Source organism: Mauremys mutica, chromosome 1 (assembly GCF_020497125.1).
Source record: "Mauremys mutica isolate MM-2020 ecotype Southern chromosome 1, ASM2049712v1, whole genome shotgun sequence".
NCBI lineage: Eukaryota > Metazoa > Chordata > Testudines > Geoemydidae > Mauremys > Mauremys mutica.
The window spans coordinates 175982335-175996268 of NC_059072.1; the positions used below are offsets into that span (position 1 = coordinate 175982335).

The following is a 13934-nucleotide window of genomic DNA, read 5'->3' on the forward strand; positions in this document are numbered from 1 at the left end:
CAGTAGAACAAGATTCAGTGATTTATTCATATCCTAGTTGAGTATTGACATTGCACTCCAAAGATGAAAATGTACAGGAAGTATTTTACATAGATGTGGCCATTTTTCTCTCCAGTTCACTTAGATGTGACTCATTTCTGTGTGTTCAGCCAAAGAGTATCTATGCTTTACCTCTTTACCCTCCCCGTGTTTTAAGTGTTGTATTTCATTATCCAGGAAAATGCTACCTTTCTGCACTTCTTTTATTATTGAAAAGCCTGTGTGAAGATAAGGGTCTTTCACCAGGCCCTAAATGGGGCACAACTTGGATAAAGTAAGAGAGCTCCTGACAGTGAGAGGTACTCAGGTCTGTGGTCATAAACAGATAGTTAAGGGTTAAAGTCTGTTTTACCTGTAAAGGGTTAACATGTAGTACCTGGTGACCACCTGACCAGAGGACCAATCAGAGATAAGATTTTTTCAAATCTCTGTGGAGGGAAGCCTTTGTCTGGGTGAGAACTGGTTTTGGATTTAACAGAAGACAGTCATGTCTCCAAGTTCTCCTGGAGTAGTTTCTACTAATTAATAGTGAGTATTAATTAGAAAGGTGAATTAGTCTTATGATTTGATTTCTATATTGGCAATTGTGTGTTTGCTAAAGGAAATGCTTTATTCCTGTTTGCTGATATTGCTTTTACTGAGAAAAGGGGGAGAGGGGATTCTCTCCAGAGATTGATAAGGTTATACCCTATGAGTGTCCAGCTTGGATTCATAGAGATTCTGTATTTTTCTTTTTATTCTTTAATAAATTCTTTTCTTTTCTTTGGACTTGGTTAATTCCTTCCCTTGGGGAAATTCAGGGGAAGGGGAGGGGGAAGTGGGCTGCTTCCCTGTGTGTGTGAGATTCAAGGCGTTTGAATCCAGGCAACTCTGTCTCCAGAGCAGGCTGGAGAGAGGGAGGAGGGGGGAGGTTCCTCCTCTGTGAATTGATCTGTGTTCCCAAGGGGGGAAACAGGGGTGTCCCGGCCCACGGAATTGACCGGGTGGTGGCAGCCGAAGGGGAGACCTACCCTAGGATTTTGGGGTGGGGGAAGACATGCGGGTCCTCACTTTGAAACCGCCCAGTTTCAAGTGAGGGTAGACTCCTGACATGGTGGCAGCGGTGTTTCGGACCCAGAGAGAGAGGCAAGGCTTTTCTACCAGAGGCACTCTGAGGCAGTTTCAGGGTTACAAGTATTTTCAGTTTTTTGCAGGGCTTTCTGTTACAGTACTTGCGTCCATTGTGATACGAGGTACCACTCAGGATTCCTGAGGTGGGGGGAAGTGCTCGCCAAAGTACATTCCCATCCAACAGGAAAAACAGGTTTCGGGGGGGAGAGACAAACCCTCCAGCCAGGTTTTTTTTTCTCCCTGTGTCTTTTGAAAGGATCAGAAGACAGGAAAACACAAATCCCTGAGGAATAGACCAGATTTTTCTCAGGGGTATTGTTAGCAGCAGCCTTTCAGCTGGGCTGCTGAGTACAGCAACTCAGAGCACAGGCAGTTTACAGTTTCAGCCAGGTTGGCTGGAGGCAATTTAGTTTTCCAGCAGGCTTTGTTGGAAGCATATTTTCGTTCTTGTTGCTTGGACAGGCAGCTTGAGGAAAAGGCAAGTTTCAAGCAGTTTTCAGGGTTTGGAGGAGTTTTTTTCTCTGCTGGCTATGCTGAGGAAAAACTCTTCCCTAGAGGTGTGTCCTTCCTTTGTGATATCAGGTATCACTCAGGATTCCTAAGGTGGGGGGAAGTGCTCGACAAAGTACATTCCCATCCAACAGGGAAAATAGGTTTGGGGCGGGGGAGACAGAAACCCTCCAGCCAGATTTTTTTTTCCCTGTGTCTTTTGAAATCCTCTGAAGCCAGGGAATACAAATCTCTGAGAGGATTTACTACACTTTTCTGCAGGTACTAAGTAGCACCAGCCGGTCAGCTGGGCTTATTAGGAAGATTGTTTTTTTTTGGAAACAGATTTTCAGCTGGGTTTAGCTGAGGCATAAGGTTTCTAACAGGCTGTGTTAGAAAAGGATTTTTTTCCTTCTTTTCTTTTTTCTCCTTTTTTTCTTTCTGTCTGCTTAAAAACAGCTAGGAAAGAGGTGCAAGTTTTTCTAGGAGGCTTGTTAGAAAGGACCCCCACTGTGAGGTACTTAGCAAGTGCTAGAAACAGGACAAACCAGTTTTTTTTGGTCTTCTCAGTATATCAGCAAACAGCAACTACACATTTGCAAATGAAAAGGTTTTGTTTCTTTTCTATTCAGTCTCTCGGGAATAGAAAGGGTTAGGAATTGGGGAAACCAATTCCCTGACTGCAAAGGGGTGTGGCCAGCACCAAAAAGCAACACCAGCAAGCCACACATAAAATTCACTGACTGCAGAGGGGTGTGGCCAGCACCAGAAGGCACTGTTCCCCATCCCAAGAAATTTCCCACCTACATGGCAGGTGAGAACACTGAGGCCTTCTTGAAAGTTTTAAAAGAACCTGCCATGGGTACAGCATCCCTGAAGACCAGTACAAGGACTGGTCAGGAAAAAGGACTTTTGCTGTCTATTACAATTATTCCATCCCCATGCTACTGGGGGAAGACTTGGCCAACCATGTGCAGCTGGCCAAGAGGGGGGGAGTGGTCACCCGCGGCCAGGCCAAACAAGCAGGCACTCCCATCCCTGTTCCTGAGCCATCCACCAGGACCCTGTCTGTGTTACCAGAGACCCAGACAAAGGTGGTGGAACCGGATCCCAGGCCAACACCTACAGCAGCCATAGTACATCCAGTCCCAGAACCGGAACTGGAAGAGCAACCAGCGCCAGCACCGGCGCCAGCGCTTGCAACTCCACCGCCAGGGGGCGCCAACGGGCCTAAACTGGCAGAAGCAGCAGACAACTCTACCCAAGAGGCTCGGCCAGAGCCTGAAATATCACCTTGTGCACCAGCGGAGAGCGGTCCACAGTCAATGGAAACAACCTCATCACCTACATCGCTCCCAGAGGAACTGGTGTCTCCCGCCTCAAGGGAACAGTTCCAGACTGAGCAGGAAGCCGATGACAGCCTTAAGAAAGCTTTGGGCGGCGGCACGAAGCAACCCACCGCCTCTCAGCTCTTCTACCCAATTCCAGTTTGTTGTAAAACAAGGACTTTTATATAAGGACATTCTTTCTGGTGAACACCAGGAAGGCCAGCATCCTCAAAGACAGTTGGTAGTTCCAACTAAGTACTGGGACAAGCTCTTAAGCTTGGGCCCTGACATCCCAGTGGGCATTCTGGGGTCAACAAAGCAAAAACAGGTTAAAAACATTCCTTCCACTGGGAGGGGATGGGCAAGGACAATGCCAAGTATGTCCGCTCAAATGCATACAAAGTGTTCTTCAGTGTCAAATATCTTGTTGTTTACATACTTAGTAGTATATGTAATAGTGCATGTGTTTTGTTTATCTGTTTATGTTACAGTGCTAGGAGGAAATCACCACCAGTAGTTCCCACTGTTGGCGATTTGGGGGGCGTGTCATAAACAGATAGTTAAGGGTTAAAGTCTGTTTTACCTGTAAAGGGTTAACATGTAGTACCTGGTGACCACCTGACCAGAGGACCAATCAGAGATAAGATTTTTTCAAATCTCTGTGGAGGGAAGCCTTTGTCTGGGTGAGAACTGGTTTTGGATTTAACAGAAGACAGTCATGTCTCCAAGTTCTCCTGGAGTAGTTTCTACTAATTAATAGTGAGTATTAATTAGAAAGGTGAATTAGTCTTATGATTTGATTTCTATATTGGCAATTGTGTGTTTGCTAAAGGAAATGCTTTATTCCTGTTTGCTGATATTGCTTTTACTGAGAAAAGGGGGAGAGGGGATTCTCTCCAGAGATTGATAAGGTTATACCCTATGAGTGTCCAGCTTGGATTCATAGAGATTCTGTATTTTTCTTTTTATTCTTTAATAAATTCTTTTCTTTTCTTTGGACTTGGTTAATTCCTTCCCTTGGGGAAATTCAGGGGAAGGGGAGGGGGAAGTGGGCTGCTTCCCTGTGTGTGTGAGATTCAAGGCGTTTGAATCCAGGCAACTCTGTCTCCAGAGCAGGCTGGAGAGAGGGAGGAGGGGGGAGGTTCCTCCTCTGTGAATTGATCTGTGTTCCCAAGGGGGGAAACAGGGGTGTCCCGGCCCACGGAATTGACCGGGTGGTGGCAGCCGAAGGGGAGACCTACCCTAGGATTTTGGGGTGGGGGAAGACATGCGGGTCCTCACTTTGAAACCGCCCAGTTTCAAGTGAGGGTAGACTCCTGACAGTGTTGTATTTCATTATCCAGGAAAATGCTACCTTTCTGCACTTCTTTTATTATTGAAAAGCCTGTGTGAAGATAAGGGTCTTTCACCAGGCCCTAAATGGGGCACAACTTGGATAAAGTAAGAGAGCTCCTGACAGTGAGAGGTACTCAGGTCTGTGGTAGCATGGAAAAAGTCTGGATGGTTTAGGCAGTTTTCTCTCCAGAAAAATTCCATTAGTTGAGATTTAGAGGGTTCTTTATTATGGGAAGGTATTTTTCCTCTTCCTCTGAGTACAGAGACCATACATCAAAACTAAATAAATGTAATGGATATAATTTTGTAAGACTGTTTTCTTTGTAACTCAAGTTTTGATGGCTATATAACAAAGGGTTTAAGTGTGAGTGATTTTTTTCACTATTCACTGTTATCAAGGTGTCAAGGTGTCACCCCCACTCTGAACTTTAGGATTATAACAGGGTTTAAAAGAGAACTAGATAAATTCAGGGAGGTTAAGTCCATTAATGGCTATTAGCCAGGATGGGTAAGGAATGGTGTCCCTAGCCTCTGTTTATCAGAGGATGGAGATGGATGGCAGGAGAGAGATCACTTGTTCATTACCTGTTAGGTTCACTCCCTCTGGGGCACCTGGCATTGGCCCTGGCAGTGCTCAATTTGTCCCCCACCCCCTGGGTATTTTTAGTAAAAGTCAGGGACAGGTCATGGGCTTCTGTGAAGTTTTGTTTATCACACAAGACCTGTCCCTGACTTTTACTAAAAATACCCATGACAGAATCTTAACCTTACTAGAAAATATCTTTAACTCAGCTCCACTGCACATATACATTACAATAAAGTCCTTAATTACAGGATCACATACAATTTCTAAAATAACATGTAGCAGCTTATAATATTTTTCCATTCTTTTTGTCTTACACTAATTTCATTCTCATAGGAGTTCTGACTACATTGATTGATTTAGGCATTTTACTTTGATAACTTCTTTTAATTCTATGGTATTTTCTTTAATAATTTTGTCAACAACTATACACACTGTAATTTCTTTCAGTCACCAGCACAGTGTTCCTTACATGCAAATTATCACAATTTCTCCTTGTTATACCTAATCTACAATATGTTGTTTTACATACTGTTTACTGTGGATGTCTTGTTTAAATATCATTCATGAACTCTCTCTAGCACAGAATTACATGACAGAGAATTACACAATACTAGAAAATGCTATGTGTCTATGGTTCTAGAAAGAAATTGTTTGATAACATATTGTCTTTGAGACGCAATATGTGATCGTGTAATTATACCATATATTGTAAAGCACATGTCCAATGGGGCAGAGTTAAAGTTGCGTGTACAACCCTAGCTACAATATGTACAGCTTTTTTCTTTAGTTTTATAGAAAAAATTCATCACACAGAAATATTTGGTTAGACACCACCTGAATCAGGTAAGAGATCTTATCTTCTGTGCACATGTACTAATTAACTAAGTTAGCTAATTGGGTAGGTAAAGTGTAGCCTTCCTTTGCGCTCAGTGTATCCCATGCACCTCATATGGACACCAGTTCAGCAAAGCACTTAACAATATGGTTGTCTATCCAGGCCCTATTCAGCAAACCACCTAAGCACATGCATAAATCCTATTGATCAAAGAGGGATTTAACTACATAACGTTAAGCACATACTTAACGTTTTGATGTATGAGGGCTAAGATGCACAATAGGAAGCACCTCGTTTCCCACCTTACCTGCTGTTAACTGAATCAGGGAAGGGGTCCTGAGGAAAATACCTTATTCTCAGTGCACATTTACTAATTAAGGGTATTTCTATACTGCAGAAAGGTGGGATCTTAACTTGAGTTAGTTAATTTGGATTAAAATAGACTCATAGACTCCTAGACTTAAGGTCAGAAGGGACCATTATGGTCATCTAGTCTGACTTCCTGCAGAATCTCACCCACCCACTCCTGTAACAAACCCCTAACCTATGTCTGAGTTATTGAAGTCCTCAAATCATGCTTTAAAGACCTCAAGGTGCAGAGAATCCTCCAGCAAGTGACCCGTGCCCCATGCTGCAGAGGAAGGCGAAAAACCTCCAGGGCCTCTGCCGATCTTCCCTGGAGGAAAATTCCTTCCTGACCCCAAATATGGCGATCAGTTAAACTCTGAGCATGTGGGCAAGACTCACCAGCCAGCACCCAGGAAAGAATTCTCTGTAGTAACTCAGATCCCAATGAAGACACAGCAACTCGGCTTTTACCTCATTAGCAGCTCAAATTCAAACCCAAGCTCCCCACAGGCTTTAACTTGAGCTGCTGAGTTGTTGTGTCTTCACTGATATATTAACCCAAGATGTCTGGCCCAGGGTTTCTCAAACAGGGGTCACGCTTGTGTAGGGAAAGCCCCAGGCACGCCGGGCTGGTTTGTTTACTTGCCCCATCCACAGGTCCAGCCGATAGCAGCTCCCACTGGCCGTGGATCGCTGCTCCAGGCCAATGGAAGCTGCTGGAAGCAGCAGCCAGTAAGTCCCTCGGCCCGTGCCACTTCCAGCAGCTCCCATTGGCCCAGAGCCAGGGACTTTCCCTACACAAGCGATGACCCCTGTTTGAGAAACCCTGGTTTAGCCCAAGTTAAGAACACACATTTTTTTGCAGTGCAGATGAGTGGTTCTCAACCTATTTACCATCATGGGCTACATATGTAGCTCTCTATGTTATGTGGGCTGCATCCACCCAGTATATATATACTACCTGTATGGGCCTGAGGATGTGAAATGGGCTACAGCTATGTGCTGATTGGGCCACAAGTGGCCCGTGGGATAAGAACCACTGAATGTAGACATACTCAAAAGTAACTAAGTGTGTAGGTAAGTCACAGCCATCCTTTGCTCTGAGGGTTACTAAAAAGTGCTTTTAAACCCAAATACTGTGGATACTTGGGAGGGCAGGTTTCAAGGGGTCATAATTCAGTAAATCAAGATCAATATTCACAAAACCATCTTTTCCTCAGCAAGGGCTACACTTCCATGTCAAATTTAAATTTTCTACCCCAGCCATTTTGGTACCTCAGCCATTTTGGTACTGTTTTAAAAAAACCTCACACACAGACGGATATATATTTAACCGGGAGAAGTATTTTTTTCAGTCTCCAATCAATATTGCCTGAATTATTTGTGCTCATATTTTCAATAAAATAAAATATTGAAAAAATTATTCTGGTAGACACAAAACATGGAAAAATTCAGCCTGAAAGAAGAAAGTTTTAGAAAATTATAACACAGATATTATGGGGTTAGGATGGAAATAGGCACTGTCATGCCCACTCCCAAGAAAGGCAATATAAACCAGTGAAATCCAGGAAGAGTGGGAGGGATTAAAAATAACTTTACAACTTGTCTTCCCCTCAACATACAGCAACAGCAGCAAATGCAAAGCAGTACATTTAACAGTACATTTAACAGAATGTGAACATAATCCTTGAATATTTATGATTAGATATTTTAACAACTAGCCAATGAAAATCAAGTTCAGCCTCTTTGTTTTGAAGGAGGGATGGAAGAGCTGTGAAGCATCCAGAAGTGCTAAATTGAACTAGGACTTATCTTCAAAGAACTTTCTGATGGCTCTTCAAAGTGAAACAGCCTGAAATTAAAGCAAATCCTCCAAGTCCTCCTTCTGAAAGCAGCTGGTGCTAGGAATGATGATAGAACTTCAGGATGAAAGTTCTGTCCTCATATGTGAAGTTTGCAGAGTTGCACATCGTCATCTTTGGGCACAATTTGGGTCATAGCATTAGACCATAGAGGTTATATTATCCATTGTCTTGACAAAACTGGATTGCTCCCTACAGTACTTAAAAAGCCTGGCAGTGTTTGCCTGTTAGCACGTGTTAATTTCAATAGGAAAGATGTAAGTGGGTTCTGCTGACTTAGTGAAGCAAGCAACTCAGAAAGAAAAAAAGAGTGGCTCTAAGGTGTGGTTTGAACAGTCCTGATGTACCAACCTGAGAAACTGCCGAGCTTGGGGAGAAGGCTTCAGCTGAATTTCTTTATATCTTATTGCTAATAAAGCCAAACTCCAGGAAGGGAATGGGTTAGACTTTACATAATATGTAGACTTTGTTGTAGAGCACATTGATAATGGCACCTGCTCATATATATCATCATGAGTTATGAGTAATTTATTAATCCCCTCTGAAAAAGAGATAAGGGAGGAGAAAAGGAACTGATCCTTTAATGAATAATGGAACACCAGTAACAGCAGCAACATCCTGCAGCTGCAGCCTAAGAAGAACCTCACTAGGCTATGTTGCAATTTCTGAAGGAGTAGGGACAGCAGTCAAAATTTCTGAAGCAGCTGTTCCAGGTTTGTTCCCAGAGGGATACCACCCAGATTTTGAGGACACACCAGCCCGTGTCTGTCCAATACAGGACTGGATGAAGACTCTGAAGCATCTGCTCACATGTATATTATCTATTGTTTTCCTCAGGCTGTGTCTCAGGAGGAACAAGATCTTCCAAGGCTTTTTGGTGTAGATAGAGGTACAGAGTCTGCACTCATCATTAGGATATAACAGAATCTCCCCTCCCTTCCTGGTGCATTGTCTCTGTTCCCGGGCCAGTGAGGAAGTGTGGGGGACGTTATCACCTCCTCTCCTTTCTGGGTGACATGTTCCCCAAAGGAAGCAAATGTTCAATAGAGAGAGACTATTACTGTGATTTTCTCTCATTGAATCATTAAATAAGCAGGGTCATTTCCTTGCATATAGCACCCCTGCTCACTCACCTGGGCAACCACAATCTAGCCATAGGTAACAGAGAAATAATACATATTGGCTCTTGGTAGGCTGACTCCATGCACCATATTAAGACCAGGCAGGATTTTATTTGCTTGAAAGTTGATATTATCAAGATATTTTCACACCCAGTTTACCTTAGACCTTAGTCCATCCTGTGCTTTGCTGCACATTGGGCTACCCACAGTTGCCATCTTTTCCTGTCGACTGCCCTTCTCTCCAAATCTTTCCATTTCATGTTGAGGGGCTTGATGTTATACAGAACTGTTCGTTTCCATGTTATTTGTGGTCTTCCTCTCTTTCTTCTTGCGTTTTCTAGCTTCCGTTCAAGGGCAGTATTTGGTAAGCATTCTTTTTCTATTCTCAGCACATGTCCCAGCCAGTGATGTCTTCTTTTGTAGATTATTTGTGAGAGGGTACCTTGTCCAGTAATTTTTCTGACTTCTTCATTCCTATTCCTATTTCTATATATTATTCCCAATATTCTTCCCAGACATTTGTGATTAAATGCATCCAGCTTTTGCATAATGACAGGTTTCAGAGTAGCAACCGTGTTAGTCTGTATCCGCAAAAAGAACAGGAGTACTAGTGGCACCTTAAAGACTAACAAATTTATTTTAGCATGAGCTTTCGTGAGCTACAGCTGACTTCTTCGGATGCATAGAACACACAGACAGGAGATATTTATACATACAGAGAACATGAAAAGGTGGAAGTATGCATAACAACAGGAAAAGTCTAATCAATTGAGATGAGCTATCATCAGCAGGAGGAAAAAAAACTTTTTGAAGTGATAATTAAGATGGCCCATAGAAGGTGTGAGGAGAACTTAACATAGGGAAATAGATTCAATTAGTGTAATGACCCAACCATTCCCAGTCTCTGTTTAGGCCAGTGTTAATTGTATCTAATTTGCATATTAATTCGAGTTCAGCAGTTTCTCTTTGGAGTCTGTTTTTGAAGTTTTTTGTTGCAAAATTGCCACCTTCAAGTCTGTCACTGAGTGGTTAGAGAGGTTGAAGTGTTCTCCCACTGGTTTTTGAATGTTATGATTCCTGATGTCAGATTTGTGTCCATTTATTCTTTTGCGTAGAGACTGTCCGGTTTGGCCAATGTACATGGCAGAGGGGCATTGCTGGCACATGATGGCATATATCACGTTGGTAGATGTGCAGGTGTACGAGCCCCTGATGGCGTGTCTGATGTGATTAGGTCCTATGATGGTGTCATTTGAATGGATATGTGGACAGAGCTGGCATCGGGCTTTGTTGCAAGGATAGGTTCCTGGGTTAGTGTTTATGTTGTATGGTGTGCGGTTGCTGGTGAGTATTTGCTTCAGGTTGGGAGGCTGTCTATAAGCGAGGACTGGCCTGTCTCCCAAGATCTGTGAGAGTGAGGGCTAGTCTACACTTACCAGCCGGGTCGACGCGGTGAGTTCGACTTCTCGGAGTTTGAACTATCACGTCTAATCTGGACGCGATAGTTCGAACTCCGGAAGCGCCGCGGTCGACTCCGGTACTCCACCACTGCAAACGGCGGTGGCGGAGTCGACCTTGGAGCCGCGGACTTCGATTCCGCGGCGTCTGGACGGGTGAGTAGTTCGAACTAGGGTACTTCGAATTCAGCTACGCTATTCACGTTGCTGAATTTGCGTACCCTAGTTCGACCCCGCTTCTTAGTGTGGACCAGCCCTGAGGGATCATCTTTAAGGATAGGTTGTAAATCTTTGATGATGCACTGGAGAGGTTTTAGTTGGGGGCTGTAGGTGATGGCTAGTGGCGTTCTGTTATTTTCTTTTTTAGGCCTGTCCTGTAGTAGGTGGCTTCTGGGTACTCTTCTGGCTCTGTCAATCTGTGTTTTCACTTCAGCAGCTGGGTATTGTAGTTTTAAGAATGCTTGATAGAGATCTTGTAGGTGTTTATCTCTGTCTGAGGGATTGGAGCAAATACGGTTGTATCTTAGAGCTTGGCTGTAGACAATGGATCGTGTGGTGTGTCTGGGATGGAAGCTGGAGGCATGTAAGTAAGTATAGCGGTCGGTGGGTTTCCGGTATAGGGTGGTATTTATGTGACCATCGTTTATTAGCACAGTAGTGTCTAGGAAATGGACCGCTTGTGTGGATTGGTCTAGGCTGAGGTTGATGGTGGTCCATCCCACCATATAAAGCTTTTTCCAGCTTTTACGTATCTTTCTTGGTAAGTTGCCATGTCTCACTGCTATATGTTGTGATGTCAATAACAATTGCTTTGTACACATTCAGCTTTGTCTTGAGGGAGATGTTTTTGAGTTGCCAGATGTTTTTTAGTCTTCCAAATGCAGCGTTTGCGTTCCCGGTTCTTCTTATTTCCTTGGAACTAATACCATCTTGTCCACCTTCTCCGGTTTCTCTTCTTTAATTTTGATTCTGTCCCCATAGTCCCCATTTACATGACTTTACATTTCTTTGCACTGTATCTCAAACCTATCTTCTCCATTACTTCTTTTACTTGGTTTGTGCATTTTTGTAGTCCGTTGGCATCCTCACTGATAAGAGCAATGTCATCAGTAAAGTCTAGATCAAATAGCCTTGAATTGTTCCATTTTAGGCCATATGTATCACCGTCACATTGTTTTAATCCATACTCAGTGACTGGCATCAACAAAAAAGAAGACAGGACACACCCCTGCCAAACACTTGTCTTGATGCTGAATGGCTTACTCAATCCATTTTCCATTGTAATGCTGCATTTTGAGTTGGCGTAGAATGCCTTCATAATATTAATTAATTTTGTTGGAATTCCATATTATTCCACAATTTTCCACATTGTTTCTCTGTTTACACTATTGAATGCCCTTTGAAAGTCCACAAAAATGATGGCGAGACTGCCTTGGAACTCAATTGTGTTGTCAATAATCCATCTCAGGGTGAATATAGTGTCTGTGCACGATCTCCCTTGTCTAAATCCAGACTGTTGTTCACATAGGATGGTATCCATCTTTCTTTTCATTCTGTTCAGGAGGACTGCTGCTAATACTTTTCACATGACAGACAGAAGTGTTACTCCCCTCCAATTTGAGCAATTGTTTAGATCACCTTTTTTTGGTAACTTGATTATGATACCAAGGGTCCATTCTTCTAGCACTTTCTCCTCCATCTATATTTTGTTGCACAGCGAACAGATGACTGATTCTACGTCTTCACCTCCATATTTAAGCATCTCAGGATGAATGCCATCCAAACCAGGTGTCCTGTTGTTTTTCAGCGTCTGCAATGCTTTTTTTACTTCGTCGATTTTTATCTCAGATACATCTATATCTAGGTCTAATAGTTTATCATTGTTAAATTCCAATCTTGTAATTGGTTCTGGTTGGTTTAGCACTTCTTTGAAGTGTTCCACCCATCTATTTTCTTGTTCCTCCTGTGTTTTCAAAATTTATCCTTGTTTCCCTTTCACTGGGACACTTCTGAATTTTGATCCATATCCTGTTAACTGTTTCAGGTTTGTGTAGACTGTTCTTGTATCATTTCTTTCCTCTGCTTTTTTAGGTAGCTTCACTAGCCTCTTACTTTCTATCCAATTTTACTTATCTTTTTTGCATTGTTTCTTTACTGCTTTGTCAAGGTTCCTGTTTTGTTTTTTCAGTCGCATGTTGTAGTAATAGAGCCTTTTGTTTTCTTCTTTTGTCTATAATTTTCCATGTTTCTTCTGAGATCCGCTGTTCTTTATTGCTTCCTCTCTTTCTGCCAATTATCTTTTCAGCTTCTTCTAGCAGTATTTTTCCCAGTATTTTTCCACTTTGTTTTCTTCAAGATCTTTAAGGGCCTCAAACCTTTCTTGACCTCTATGTGGTACTCTTTTCGTAAACTACAATCTTGTAGTTTCTGTGTATGGAATATTCTGAGTGTGTTCTTTCTTTTTAAGCGCTTTAAACTTCAATTTGATGTTTGCTTTCAGCAAATAGTGATCGCTCCCTATATCTGCTCCTCTGAATATTCTTGTGTCTAACACTGATGTTTTCCACCTCTGACTAACACAGATATAGTTGATCTCATTTTGTGTACGGCCATCTGGTGAAATCCATGTCTTTTTGTGTATGTTTTTATGTTGGGAAAAAGAATTGCAGATGCTAAGATTGTTTTTGGCACAAAATTTAAGAAGTCTTGTGCCATGGTCTGTCATTGTTCCAGTTGTATGTGGGCCGATGACTGTTTCCCTATCTCTTCTTTCATTTCCAATCTGGGCATTAAAATCTCCCATAACCAGGACAAGATTGTGGTTTAGTATCTCTTTCATTACATCATTCAATTCTGTATAGAATCTCTCTTTATCCTCTTCATCTGCATTGTTTGTTGGAGCATATGCCTGGACTATGGTGCACTTAATGTGCCAAGAGTGGAATCTAGCTGCCAGTAGCTTATCTGATATTGGCAGCCAATTCATAAGTGATTTCTTTGCAGCGCTATTCATGATGATTCCTACACCTCTCTCATGTTTGGTTCCCCTTGAATATAACATTGTTTTTTCTCCAGATGTTATCGTACCTTGATCTTTGCATCTAACCTCACAAAGTCCTAGGATGTAAATTTTATATCTGTTCATTTCTTTGATGACCTGCGCTAATTTTCTTGCACTATTTAGAATTCGTACCTTCCAGGTAGCTAGGAATGTACTCTTTTTGGCCATCAGAATTTGGACCATTGTGTGGGTGACTTCCCGATGGATTTGATCATCCACTGTCATATGTGCATCTGAACGCTTTCCATCCTCCTCAGGCCGTGATTTTTGGTTTATGTGAGTAGTTTCTGTAGCTAGAATTTATTTTTTTTTACAGTGACGGGAAGCCACCCCATCAACCAAACCTCCTCCTTTTGAGCCGGG

General features: G+C 42.5%; 1 protein-coding gene across 1 annotated transcript in view; it reads left to right on the forward strand.

Annotated features, from left to right (window-relative positions):
• Positions 1 to 13934, forward strand: part of LOC123361801 (ephrin type-A receptor 6) — a 394507-nt gene that overhangs the window by 207775 nt on the left and 172798 nt on the right. The window lies entirely within an intron of this gene.